The sequence below is a fragment of the Emydura macquarii genome, unplaced genomic scaffold (genome assembly GCF_026122565.2).
Source record: "Emydura macquarii macquarii isolate MOO-44397 ecotype Brisbane River unplaced genomic scaffold, CSIRO-AGI_Emac_v2 contig_2895, whole genome shotgun sequence".
NCBI classification, from domain to species: domain Eukaryota; kingdom Metazoa; phylum Chordata; order Testudines; family Chelidae; genus Emydura; species Emydura macquarii.
This window is the reverse complement of record NW_027133032.1, coordinates 10307-24563: the sequence shown is the minus strand read 5'-3', so window position 1 is coordinate 24563 and position 14257 is coordinate 10307. Positions and strand designations below refer to the sequence as shown.

At 46.3% G+C, this 14257-nt stretch overlaps 1 pseudogene; it reads left to right on the top strand.

The window, feature by feature from the left end:
- The first annotated feature begins 5368 nt into the window (after window positions 1-5368).
- On the top strand, window positions 5369-6424 carry LOC137166627 (olfactory receptor 4E1-like; annotated as a pseudogene).
- Window positions 6425-14257: the final 7833 nt, after the last annotated feature.

Genomic DNA, 14257 nt, shown 5'->3' with positions numbered 1-14257 from the left:
TCCGTCACTGGCCCGGGACGCTGGGCAGTTTCCTCTCAAAGCCTAGCGGGGACCCTCAGTAGCTCAGATTCCCCCAGTGGCGAAAGTCACCCCTCACCGAGTTTTGCATACCCCACCAGGACTGCCTGCCAAAGCAAGACCGTGCCGCCTTTCCCCACCCCAAGGAGCTGAGTCACGGCAGGAGGGTGAGCTGTGTCTTAAAACTGCAGGTTCTCTAGGCCTTGCGGGCTGCTTCTTTGAATCGTCCTTTCTCCTCCCCCTTCCGGTTCAAAGCACAAAGAGTCCCTCGCAGTGCAGCGCTGGGAGACCACACCTAGAATCCTGCACTCTGTGATGGGAAGCGCTGTTGGAGGGATAGGGTAATACTCTGGGATTCAGGAGACAGCCGCTCAGTTCCTTCCTCTGCCACTGACTCTTTGTGGCCTGGGCTCAGTCACTCGGGGTGAGATTTGCAAGGTACTGAGGTGTTCAAGGATGCAGATAAGAAACTAGAGGAATTTTCACAGCACCTGTGCAAATGAGGTTCTTAACTCCTATTGGAATCAATAGGAGTTTGGTGGACAGGGCTTCTGAAAACCCCACGAGGTGCCAGTCAGCATCTTTAATACCTTGGACAACCTTTGCCTGAATCCTTTTCACCATCTGGCCTTTAGTCTCTATGGGCTAGATTGCTAAAGATATTAAGGTACCTACAGGTCCGGATCGGCACCTAATGGGGTTTTTAAAAGGGCCTGGGTGTCTAACTCCTTTTGCAGCCAGTGGGAGTTAGGCACTAGGGGCATTTGAAAATCTCCGTTCCTAAATACCTTTAAAAATCTGTCCACCTCAGCCTCATCTCCCCAGCAGCGAAAGGGGGGATCTAGCCCTTCTCTGCCCCACAGGGGGGAGGTGAGACTGAGCGTGGGAACTGTGGGAACTCCGTGCTGCCTACGTGGTGGTGGTGGATTGAAGCTGATGTTGTGGGATAGGCTCCCCAGCCACATCTTTCATCCCTGCTCCACACACAGATTTTGTGGGTGAATTTTTAACAGATGGTTCTCCCAGAACCTTTCTGTCTGTGGTGCAGGTTCTGCTGGCAGCAAGGTGCCTTGTGCTGGTACCGTTTATTCTCCTCACCGTTTAGCAATCGCTATGTCAGGACAAGCCCCTCTATGCTGCTGTGACGACATGCACACGACAGGCCTTCTCACGTTTCAGTTACACCGGAATAGTTCAAGCACTACAAACTTTGTGTGTCAACAAGGCCTTCGGTGCTTCCGTGGCCCCTGTTCTCCGAGCACCCCAAAATCTGTAACGTCTCGACCCTCGCAATGCCCCCGAGGCAGGGAAGGGCACAGGAAGGCGGGAACCAAGGCACAGAGGGCAGGTTTGTAAAGGGATTTAGGCACCGAATTGGATTTTCAGAAATGCCTCAGTCCCTTTGATTTCAGTGGGCGCCAGGCACCTCTGCTTTTCAAACCCCCCCTCAGTCCCTTTTTGCCTCTGGAGGTGCTAAAACACCTGTTCAAATCTGGAGGTAAGTGGCATAGCCAAGGTCACCCAGGGAGTCGCTGGAGAAAGGGGGAAATAGAATCCAGATTTCCCAAGCCCCAGGCTGGCATGCTGACCACGGGAGCACCCTTCCCAAGGGAGTACGGTCAGCCACAGAGCCTGGGACATTTAACACTAGGCCTGGAAATGGTGCACGAGGCACTGACCACTGGGCTTCTCATCTACTTCCATCCAGTGAACGCAGTGGAGGCTGCACCAGTGAACACCTGCTGCGGGTCAGACCCTACTGCTCGCCTCACCCACTGGTGATTTGGCTTTATGCCAAGCCCCTTTCAAAGGAGCCTGAGGGAGTTAGGCACTTGATTCAATAGGAGTTGGGTGCCTAACTCTCTTTGGAAATTCCAGCTTTCAAAACCAAAGCGAACCCTTGTGTGAGATTCCCCATTGATGATCCTCGCCTGCCACCTAGTGACTGGTCATCTCCACCCCCCCTCACCCATTCATCACTGCAGCAGCTTTGCACATACAGGGGCTCCCTTCCTTTGCCTCCAATTCTCATTACTGGTTGTTTGTACTGCAGTGGGGCACAGGAGTCCTAGGCATGAACCAGAGCCCCATGGTGCCAGGTGCTGTACAAACACTCACTGCCTCTAAATCTCCTGATTCCTTCTCAAACACGGGCCCTCCCCACTCTTCCGCCAGCATGGGGACCGGCCCCCTGCAAGAAACGTGTGAAATGAATGGAGGATGAACTATTTTAGACTGGAAACCAGCAGTCAGAATTGGGCAGGCCCAGCTCCCCTGGTGAGATACCATCCATGTCTGTCTGTCTGTCTATCCCTCCACACACCCATCTATCTAGCAGTTTGCAGCGTTGCTGTAGCTGTTTTGACCCCACAACATTAGAGACACAACGTGGATGAGGTCATATCTTTTATTGGGCCAATTGCTGTTGGTGAAAGAGACCAGCTTTTGAGTTTACACAGAGCTCTTTCTCTGGCCTAGGACAAGTATGCTCTCTTGCTCTCACCTGCTATTTACAGCATGCATCTTTCTATCTGCCTGTCTAATCCATTTCTCCCCCCAGCAGGACGATCCTACCAGAACTCTGAGCCAGGATATTGCGGCATACGAGTAAAACAACAAAACTCTGCAGAGCAGTAAAACTTTCCCCTTGACCTGGAAAGCAGCAGCCCATGTCCCCATTTCTGGTGCAGGACTGCACCAGACACGAAATTTGTCAGGAGTTCCTCGTGTTGCCATCTCCTTGTAAGTCATTCTTTATTACTTTGGAGAAGAGCAGCAGGGTGCATCCTCTGCCAAGTTACTCCTGTTTCATGTTAGATTTACACCAGCTGAGGATCTGGCCCAATAGCTTTGTTTCATTAATCTCCATACCTGACTGACAACTGCATGACTCCAGTTTTACACCAGCATAACTGCACTGAAACTGTTTTTCGTCTGCACTGAGGACTCTTTGCAAGGGCTCCAGCGGGATAAAGTGTCGTGGGCTTCAATGTAACTTACAACCTGTTTAAGGTCACTTTAAGATAGCAGATGTATCTAAAGAGTCTCTGATGTAAATGAGAATTAGGCCCAGTTTGACCTAAATAGAATTACACCGGTGTAAAAACTGGAGTAATGTAGCTGTGTCTATTTTGGAGAGCATCAGTACAATAATAGTGGGAGAGAAACCGAGTTGAATTTGACACCACAGAGCAGCAGCCTATTTACCCCACTTGCACAGCCGGCTGCACCAACTCCAGTGGTGCTATCACTAACTTACCCGAGCTGGGAGTGTCCCCTTTGACTCCATTAGAGCTACAGACAATTGACACCAGTGCGGGCTCTGTTCCTTTACCATTAGTGGTTTATTAGATGAAAAAAGAACTGTTGTCCTTAGATACTTCTTTTTCTTTTTCATTTTCTTTTTCTTTCTTTCTTTTGAAGCCGTGAACATGTTGACCAGGTTCTCAGCTGGCACAAATCAGCACAGCTCCCTCGACTCTGAAGGAGTGACCCTGATTTACAACAGCTGGCCCAAAGATCGCGAATGCAAGACTGTTCTTCAAAAAAATGAGACGGAGTGGGTAGCTTAAATTACCAGCTCATGTCTTTGTTTTGGCAGAGTTTTATTTTTAGTTTTTATAATTTTGATAGATAATATTGATGTTTATTTTTGTGATATTTTTTCTAATTTTTTATCCATTTAAATCTTCACAGTTGTAGGAAATTTTGGGGGGTTCAGACAATTATTTATGGACAGTAGACATCGAGATTCAAAAAGTTAAAGCATTATAACCATTAAAATGCATTGTGAACATCACATGTCAAAATATACAGAGTAAATATCCTTAAATGAAACTGTGATAAGTTCTCAAACAGCATTTTTCTTGCTTTGCCTAGCTGTAAATTTCAATTATCGTCAATGGAAATATTTTTCATTGGTTTATGTATGTATAGTGAAATAGACATTTACCAACATTTACTGATAAAAATCTAATAGTTTAACACCTGATTATATGGCATGTTTTATTTAGTGCTGAGTGGATAATATATATATTTTTTCTGATTGATTGCAATTTCATAAAGTAAAAAAAAAACATAGAAAACAACACAATTTTCAATGAATCAAAAAGTGAAAAGAAATTAAATTGGGGTCAAACAAAATGTTTGTTTTGACAAGTGACTTGATGCATTTCCATTTCAACCTTTTTAATATATCTTAAAGGATATTTTTAAATAAAAAGTAATTTAGATTTTTTCAGAACTTTTTTTAACAAACAATTTGATGAAATCAACACAAAGTCACAAAATGTTTTGGTGTGATCAAATCTGCATTTTTTACCAATAAAAAATCAGCCAAAAATTCACCTTGCTGTAATTTTATTAAACTGCAGTGTATTGGAAAGATCGGACTTTGCTGTTGTATTTTACATTTTCATATGGATTGGGGGATGAGAGAGAATCCTTGCAGAAGGGAACCTTAAATGGGGAAGCAATATGATTCTCGTGGTTAGAAGGCTAGGACTCAGGAAACCTGGATTCTATTCCTGATTCTGCTACTGATCTCAAGCAAGTCACTTCCCTTCTCTATTCCTCAGTTTCCCAGCACCACCACTTCTTGCCTCTTTCGACTGAGCTCTTCAGGGAAAGTACCACCTCTCGCTGTGTCTGTGTAGTGCCTGGCACTAAGGGGCATTAACAGCAGTGAGGGCCTGGCAAGAGAACCATTGCACCTTTGCTCTCTATTACAGCTGAGTGAATAACTGACTTGAAAAATCCAAAATACTTTCATTGTGGATTGACTAAAAATGGTATTTTACCAGTTTTTCCCACTGAAACAAAAACCTGAAAAAATTCATTTCAGGGTGAACAATCTATTTTGTTCGACCTGAAATGAATGTTTTGTTTTGTTTCATTTTGGGGTGTGTTTTTTATATTTTTTTCATTCTTTGTTTAAATACATTAAGCTAAACTTTAAATGAAACATCGTTTTGAAACATAAAACTTTTGCTTCAAAAAGTCAAACATTTTTATTTTTTCTGATATTTTGCCTTCTTTTTATGTGAAACTATTCACTGAATTTGAACCAAATTCATGACTAGCTTCTGTCTGCCTCAGCGGTGTTTTGCAGTGAATAAACTATTCCTCCAAAAACTTTCACCCAGCTCTACTTCATGAAACACAGACACCATTGGGTATCGAATTACCATGTTTATTAAGTATATACAAACCTACAAGGTCTAGCTAACAATCTCTGTTCTGGTGGCTTCTTCAACGGAAGAAAGGCAGCCCCACAGGATGGCTCTGAAACTATTTAAAGGGGTTCCTACCCAATTCCTATAACAATTTCTTCTTCCCTCTAGGAACAAAAATGGGAAAGGCGGTGACCCTGAATCAGACCACAGTGACTGAGTTCATCCTGTTGGGACTCTCCTCCAACCCAGAGACACAGCTGATCCTCTTCATGGTCTTCCTGCCCATATACCTGCCAACCTTGGCTGAGAACATCCTTATCATGGTCACCATTGTCCACGACCAGTGCCTGCACACACCCATGTACTTCTTCCTCTGCAACCTCTCCTTCATCGATGTGTGCCACGCCTCCGTCACTGTGCCCAAGATGCTAGCCGACTTCCTCTCCGCATAGAAGACCATCTCTTTCGGGGGTTGTGTGGCATAGATGTTCTTTATCCACGTTTTCACCTGCACGGAGATCTTCCTGCTCACTGTCATGGCCTATGACCGCTACATGGCCATCTGCAACCCCATGCACTACCTCACCGTCATGAACCAGAAGGTCTGCTTGCTGCTGGCTGCTGCTGTGTGGCTTGGTGGGGCCATTCACTCCTTAGTCCTGACTGGCATGATCATCAAGCTGACATACTGCTGGCCCCGGCAGATAGACAACTTCTTCTGTGACGTGCCGCCAGTCATCAGGCTGGCCTGCACCGACACCTACATCATCGAGGTGCTCATCATCTCCAACTCGGGGCTCGTCTCTGTGGTCTGCTTCGTGGTGCTGGTGGTCTCCTATGGTGTCATTCTGGTCTTTGTAAGGAATCAATTCTCCGAGGGGAAGCGCAAGGCGCTCTCCACCTGCGCCGCCCACCTGACGGTGGTGGCACTCTTCCTGGGCCACTGCATCTTCATCTACTCCCGCCAAACCACCAGCTTCTCTGAGGACAAGGTGGTGTCTGTGTTTTTCACAGCCATCACTCTGTTGCTGACCCCCATCATCTACACCCTGAGGAACGAGGACATGAAGCGGGCGATCAGCAAGCTACATGGGAAGAAGGTGGATGCAGAGGAGAGGATGAGGAAGAAGCAGATCATGGGCACCATCCCAGTGTTGGTAAAGGTCACGGTCTCGATGACGTACGTGTCCGCGCAGGCCAGCTTCACCACGGAGAAGATGTCACAGAAGTAATAGTCTATCACATTGGGCCTGCAGTAGGGCAGCGTGAAGGTCAGGAAGGTGAGAATGGTGGCGTGGAAGGAGCTGGTGACCCAGGTGCTGGCAGCCAGGATGGCGCAAACCCTCCAGTTCATGATGATCAGGTAGCGCAGCGGGTGGCAGATGGCCACGTACCTGTCATAGGCCATGACAGTGCAGAGGAGGCACTCGGTGCAGCCTAGGAACTGGTAGAAGAAGACCTGAGACATGCACCCTCCCAGCGAGATGGTTCTACTCTTGGCCCAGAGACTGACCAGGAATTTAGGGGTGCACATTATGTTATGTTAAGTCTCCATGTGTTGGCAGTGACAATCCTGATGCCATGATCCTTGGCTTCCAGACCTCTGCAGGGCTCATCGGTTGAGCTTTGAACCCACTAAGCTGGGACTAATTGACCTTTTTTCAGCCAAAACATTATCCTGTCAAAACCATGGGAAAATGTCAGGGTGTTTTCCAACTTTATTTACTAATGGGATAGTTTAAATTAATTGAAAGTTTTCTTAGTTTTGAGTTTTGCAGATTTATAAAAGTATTTAGGTGCCTAGTGGGGTTTTCAAAAGCATGCAGGCACCTAACTCCCATTCATTTCAAGGCACCTCGGTACCTATCTAGATTTTTAGGCACCTTTACACATCTGGTGCTCGGTGCCTAACACGTACAGCTGGTCAAAATTTTGTCAGTGACTTTATCAAAAACATTTGTATACAACACCAGTTTTCATTTTTCAAAACAATATCAAACAAACATAATTAAAATATTTACATTTAATGGACAGTTCTCACCTTCTGTCAATGTTTCTGTCTTTTGACACAGTGGGGAAAGGAAAAAACCTGAGAGAAATTGGGGAAACATTTCTCGTATTTATTTACTTTTTTCCCCACTTTTTCAGTGCAAAAAAGAGGGACAATGAAAAAAATGGGTTATTCCATTTTCTCCTCTTTTTTCCTTTGTCTTTTTTTGCCTCTGAATGCAGTAAAGTGAAAGATATTTAAGGCTTTGTGGGAGGTTTTTTTGTTTTCTCATTCCAAATCTTTTTAAAACTTCCTCAACTTTGGAAAAATGACACAGTGGCTAAGGGAAAAATACAAAATTGAAAAAGGGGGGGGGGAATGCAACCCTGGATATTGTTCATTTTATTACATTTATTTGCCCACATGGACGCGGCTCTGTATGGGAGCTGCCACTGCTGGGGCAGGTGTGAGAGGAGAACCCTCTGCACAGGGCGGTCTCAGCCACCCAGAGCATGATAAAGAGGGCAAATGGAGAACCCCCTTTCCTTGCAATTGCAAATATTATGGGGTGAGAGGGGGGGATCCCCACCCCCACTGCACAACCCCTCAGCCAGGACAGGAGACGTCGTTACCTGTGGGGGAAGTTGGGCTGTGGAGAGTCTCAAGAGAGGCTGGAAGAGAAGAGAGGAGAGGGGGTGAGAAATCTGGGGAGAGAATGGGGAGTGGGGGATGTGGGATGTGGTAGGGATGGGGGGATCTCTGATTGACGGACAGAGGGACAGGAGCCAAGGGAGGCCACTCACCCAGTGCAGGCAGAAGGAGAGTTAGCGCTATCCTGAGCTGGGCGCTCTGGGCCGGGAGCTGGGGTCTCAGCTCAGCCATCATTGGTCTGGTCTAGGCACAGGGAGGGGGCCAGATCCTTCCCCTCTGACAGAGGAAGAGGAAGTCACAGTCTCCGGTGCTGTCACCGCCCAGCTTAGTGGCTGGAGAGGCAGCACGTTCTCAGGGAAGGAGGGGCAGAGGGGAGCTGGCCACTTCCAGCCACCATCACTGGGGCCTGCTCTGGCTTTTGTAATTCAACACAGTGCTGGTGAGAGGGGCTGGAGCATCTTCCATGGGCTCAGCGGGTGTAACGAAGCCTCCCTTGAATTACACTAGTTTAAACCCACTGAGGATCTCTGAGCTCTGGCCCATTGACCCCAGCTGGGATCTGGCCCATTGACTCAAGGAAGCTACGGCCCGTTGACCCCCAGAGCTGGTAATCTGGCCCATTCACTCCATGGGAGAATGTTAGCAACAAGAAGTGGGCCCCTTACAGAATGGGGGAGGCAACCAAGCAACAGAGGATGTGGGAAAAACTGAGGTACTCAAAGCTTTTTTTGCCTCTGTCTTCACAGACAAGGTCTAAATCATAAATCTCCGAAGGGGAGACAGAGAATTGAGCTGGCCAGGAGGCACAGGCTGCCTGTATCCCCGGAGGGGGAAAGGCGTTCCTGGCTGCAGCCCTTGCAGCTCGATCTGCAAATGCATTTCCACGGGAGACTTCATCCAAAGCAGAAGTATGAGCTTTACAAAAAGTAACAGCAATAGAAGAAGGTAACATAATAGAAACAAGCAAATTATTCACAGCCTGAGCATGTGCTATGGGCTGTCCTGAAGAAGTAAGAAAACCCCTTTGCTTCCAAATTTGTCCTGAAGCATGACAAACGCCAAATGCATAGCGAGAATCAGTATAAATATTAACAGAACAATTTACGCTTAAACAAGAAGCACGTGTAAGAGCAATCAATGCAGCCAATTGAGCAGAAAATACATTAGGTAAAGAATGAGCTTCCCAAACTTCATGTGATGTACACACCGCATACCTCGCTCTACGCGTTCCTGTCTCATCAACAAAGCAAGAACCACCAATATACAGGATATAATCTGGGTTAGTCAAAGGAGTATCCTGAAGATCAGGGCAGGGTGTAGTGCTCTGAGAAATAACATAATCGCAGTCATGAGGTTCCCCTTCAGTGGGAATCGGTACCAGTGTAGCTGGGTTTAGGGATGCACAATGTTTGATAGTAATATTATCAGCTGCTAAAAGCACAATTTCATATTAAGTAAGGTGTTGTGCTGAAATATGCTGAGTTTTCCCTTTAGTTATCAGGGCTTCTACAGCATGTGGCACATAAAGAGTTAAAGAATGTCCAAGCACCAGATCTTGTACTTTTTGAACTAGTAAAGCAGCAGCCGCCACAGCTCTAAGACAGGCTGGATAACCCTGTGTCACAGAATCAAGCTGACATGAAAAGTATGCAACCGGTCGTTGAGCCCCTCCCATTGGTTGTGTAAGCACTCCAGATGCAGTACCCTGTTGTTCATGACAGTAAAGATTAAACGGTTTAGAATAATTGGGAAGTCCTAATGCTGGGGCTAAAGTTAAGGCTTGCTTTAAAAAAAATGAAAGAAGCCTCAGCTTCTTCTGACCAAGGAGGTGGATCAGTCTCAGAAACTTTAGTAAGTGTAACAAGAGGCTTAGCCATAGCAGCAAAATTAGGAAACCACTGCCTGCAATAACTAACCATTCCCAAAAACCCATGAATCTGTTTTTTTGTGTTAGGTCTAGGAATCCTTAAAACAGCTTCTATACGCTCTGGTGAAAGTAAACGTGTTTGATAAGAAATAAGATACCCCAGATATTGAACCTCTAATTTACAGAACTGCAATTTTATCAAAGAAACACGATGCCCTTTCTCATACAGTGCTTTTAACAGAAACACAGAATCAGCAATGCATGCTTTTTCAGAATAAGAACACAAAAGTAAATCATCAATATATTGAATCAAAACAAAACCTTCAAAAATCTTATAGACTGTAAATCTTTAATTAGAGCTTGAGAAAAAATCGTAGAACTTTTTACAAAACCTTGTGGAAAACGTTTCCAGCAGAATTGGGCCCCTTGTCATGTGAAACTAAACAAATATTGGGAATCTGCATAAATAGGTATAGAAAAAATGCAGCACAAAAATAAATACAAGTAAAACAAGTGGAAGAGGGTGGAATTGAAGTAAGAATAGTTGCTTGGTTTGGAACCACTAAATGTCGTGGGACCACATAAAATTAATAATACAAAAATCCTGTACAAATCTATTCACACGTTTTCCATCTGGACCTGGTCTAGGTTTTTTAACAGGCAATATAGGAGTATTACAAGGAAATTGACAAGGTACTAAAATACCCTGCTTTAAAAACTCTTGAATCACTGGGTGAATTCCTTCTATAGCTTCCTGAAATAAAGGATACTGAGGCACCGAAGGCGGTGGAGCAGGACAGACAGTAATTTTAACTGGGTCTGCAGATTTTAATAACCACACTTCAGTAGACGTATGAGACCATAACCCTTCAGGTACTTCACTTAATGCAGGGTGAGAAAGAGACGGTTTAACTACAACTTCAGTAATTAAAGCCTGAAATAAAGGAACCAGTGAACTAGGAAAAGACAAATAAATTCCCTGTGGTGTAAAAATCATAGTGGCATTCAATTTACATAACAAGTCTCTCTCAAACAATGATGAGGGCAATCTGGAGAAATCAAAAAAGCGTGTTGTTCTGTAAGAGGTCCTATACAAACAAGTGTAGGTTTAGTCTGGGAAACACGATGTATTTTTCCTAACACCCCCACTACCGGAACAGAATGCTTTGGGTCCAGAGGGACCTTAAAATTTTTAAGTAAACTTAACTCCGCTCCAGAATGCCACCTGACGGGTCTTAGACTTTCCCTCTCCCTCAGACACAAGGCAAAGAGGCGGTGGCCAATCCTCCACCTCTGCTTTCCCTGCTTGTAAACTCTTTTCATTGTAAGGCAGAGGATTAGTAAGAGAAGGATAGATTTTTAAAATAAATTCACCAGCGTTAGAAATAGGTGGTGCAGATGACGGTGCAACAGTTGACAATTTCCTTTCTAAATTCTTCACAGTTGATTTATAGCTAGCTAGCTGACTTTCCGTACGGCGTTTAAAAGCTACATTATCTCACAGATACCACTATTCCATTTGCTTGGGGTGTGGATTTTCTATTAACCCCGTTAAATACTGCAGTTCGTCTAAGTCAAAGATACCTTCCTGTGGCCATTATTTACTAAAATCTCCAGGGAAAAAAAAAATTATTATTATTATTATTATGTCCATATAATTTTACACAACAAAATAAAACACTTTACAGACAAACCCTTAGAACCTGAAATAGACTTAAAATTTTTTAACCATATAGTCCAACGGACTCCCAGGGGTGGGAGAAAATTGCCCCGCACCTATAACTAGGGTTTCTGATCAGAAGTTGCTCACCAACTCTCACCCACACAGGGAATTACAGATTGGAATTATAACAGTAGACTTTGCTAATAAAATAAACAAGGGACTTTACCTTATCACCTCCCCGCCATCTCAGCTCCCCAGAAGTTATCCCAATAGGTGAATTCACCTGGTGAGAAGGATGCATGCTAGGCGAGTCCCATATGGGTGCCAAATTTGTGGAAGAACCCAAACTCAGGGGTCCTTACTTACAAGTTCGTTGCCCAGTGGATAGTCCAGAATAAACCAAACAACAGATTAGCAAAATCAAAGTTTATTCTTTATGTAAAGAAGGTGGTCCCTTCAATGTAAGGGACGACCTTTAACATAAAATTCTAAAAGCTTTTATAGGCTCACAAAAACAAGTCTTTTTATGTCACAATTTCCATAGTCATACATACTAAAAAAACTACTTATCTACTTACTACTTTTCTTAGCTCAGTATTTTCAACTTTCCTCATCCAAGTTACAAGGTCTTTCTCTGCATTCCATCCCTGCTGGGGCCCAGGTTCCATAACTATCTTGTTAACCCTTAACATTCTAAGATTTAAACATCTGCCAGAAAGGCACTTTCAATCTCAGGCTTTTGCAGCCATTTCTATTGATCAGTTCTCATAAGAAACAGAGACCCCGTCTTCTTTTCTCTTCACATCACATAGCCCGGTACACGATCTGTGTGGAAGGTTTCCTGCTGCCACGCAGGACTTGTTGGACCTACACCGAGCAGGCGCTCTCTCCCTCCGTCAGCCACGGAGCCTCCAGGCCATGAGGTGCAGGGAATCCAGGTCCAGGTGCAACAGGCAACCATGGTCCTGAGAGAGAAGTCGTGTCGCCTCGGGAGCTTCAGGGGTGGGGCGATCGAAAAATGCTGAACCAGTGCTGTCTCGGCCAGGCTGGAGTGATGAGTATAATGCCCTGTCCCTCTTTATTTTCAGCAGGAACTTGGGCAAGAGTGGAACTGGCGGGAATGCATACATGGGGGTCCCTGTCCAGCCGATGAAGAACATGTCAGAAATTGACCCAGTGTCGCGACCCTGGAACGAGCAGAACCTCGGGCTCTTCGTGTTCCAGGTCAACACAAATTGGTCCAGTTGGGGAACACCCCACTTCTGGAAGATCATAGCCACCACCTCTGGGTGCAACGACCAGTCGTGGTGAGGTAGGAACAACCTGCTGAGGTGATCCGCCTCGTCATTCCTCACTCCTGGGAGGTGAGAGACAGTTAAGTGGAAGTCGTGCCTCACGGCAAAGTCCCACAGACGGATAGCTTCATCTCAGAGGGCCAAAGACTGTGCTCCCCCCTGCCTGTTTATGTAGAACATGACTGCGGCCTTGTCCGTCAGCACCTGTACCATTCTGCCTGTCTGGAAACAGAGGACCACCTTGCATGCTAGGCGAATGGCCCTCAGCTTCTTCATGTTGATGTGCAGGTGCCTCTCCTCCCCCAACCAGAGTCCCCGAGTGCCTAGTTTGGCACAGATGTGGCCTCCTCATCGTACATTCGAAGCATTGGAAATTAGGGTGACCAGCTCACTGAACACAACGTCCTTCATCACTGCCCTGGGAGTCCGCCACCAGTTTAGGGAGGCTAAGACGGGCGGGGTAATTGTGACCACCCAGTTCAATGGGTGTCTGCTCGGCACATATACCGAGGCCAACCATGCCCGAAGAGGTCTGAGCCTCAGGTGAGCTAGTCTCACTACGTATGTGCAGGCTGCCATGTGGCCTAACAGCTGTAGGCAGTGCCTGGCTGTTGTCATGGGGCATCGGGGCAGCTGGGAGATGATAGAGACCATCGCCTCGAAGTGTGGCTGAGGCAGGAGGGCTCTGGCCTGGGCAACGTCCAGGTTGGTCCCAATGAATTCTGGGGTTAGTGTGGACTTCTGCTTGTTTATGAGCAGTCCCAGCCTGCTGCACGTGGAGCAAGTGAGGGTCACACTCTCCTGCCCTTGGGACCTGGACCTGCCCCTGATCAGCCAATCGTCCAGGTAAGGAAAAATGTGCACACCCTTTCATCTCAGGTGGGCAGCCACTACCGCCATGCACTTGGTGAACACTCTTGGAGCTGAAGACTGGCCAAAGGGCAGGGCTGTGAAATGGTAGTAGGAGCCAGCCACTGTGAAACGGAGAAAACGCCTGTGGCTGGGAGGATAGACACATGGAAGTATGCGTCCTTGAGGTCGAGGACGGCATAACAGTCTCCTGAACCCAGGGAAAGGATTATGGAGGCTAGGGAGACCATGCAAAACCTGAGTCATTTGACATATTTGTTTAGACGATGCAGGTCTAATATGGGTCTCAGACCCCCCTTTACCTTGGGGATGAGGAATTACCTCAAGTAGAACCCCTTTCCCCTTCTGCCTTGCGGGACAGTTTCCACTGCTCCTATGTTGAGGAGGGTGTCCACTTCCTGCAAGAGGAGTTGCTCGTGAGAGGGGTCCCTGAAGAGGGACATGGGGGAGGGGTAGATGTAAACTGTAGGGCATAGCCCCCTGAGACTATCCCAAGGACCCAACAGTCTGAAGTGATCTTTGCCCATTCGGGATAGAAGGGCCTTAACTTGTTTAGGAAGGGACGGGGCAGATCCGGGAGAGTAGTCGGGACACCACCTTCTCCTCTGGTTGCCCAACCCCTGGGAGGCCCCTGCTGGGGGGCTGAGAAAGAGCTGGGGGGCTGATTTCTCCTTCTAAACCCCCTATTCCTATTTCTATTCCTATAGGGTTGAAAAGGTCTGGGCGGAG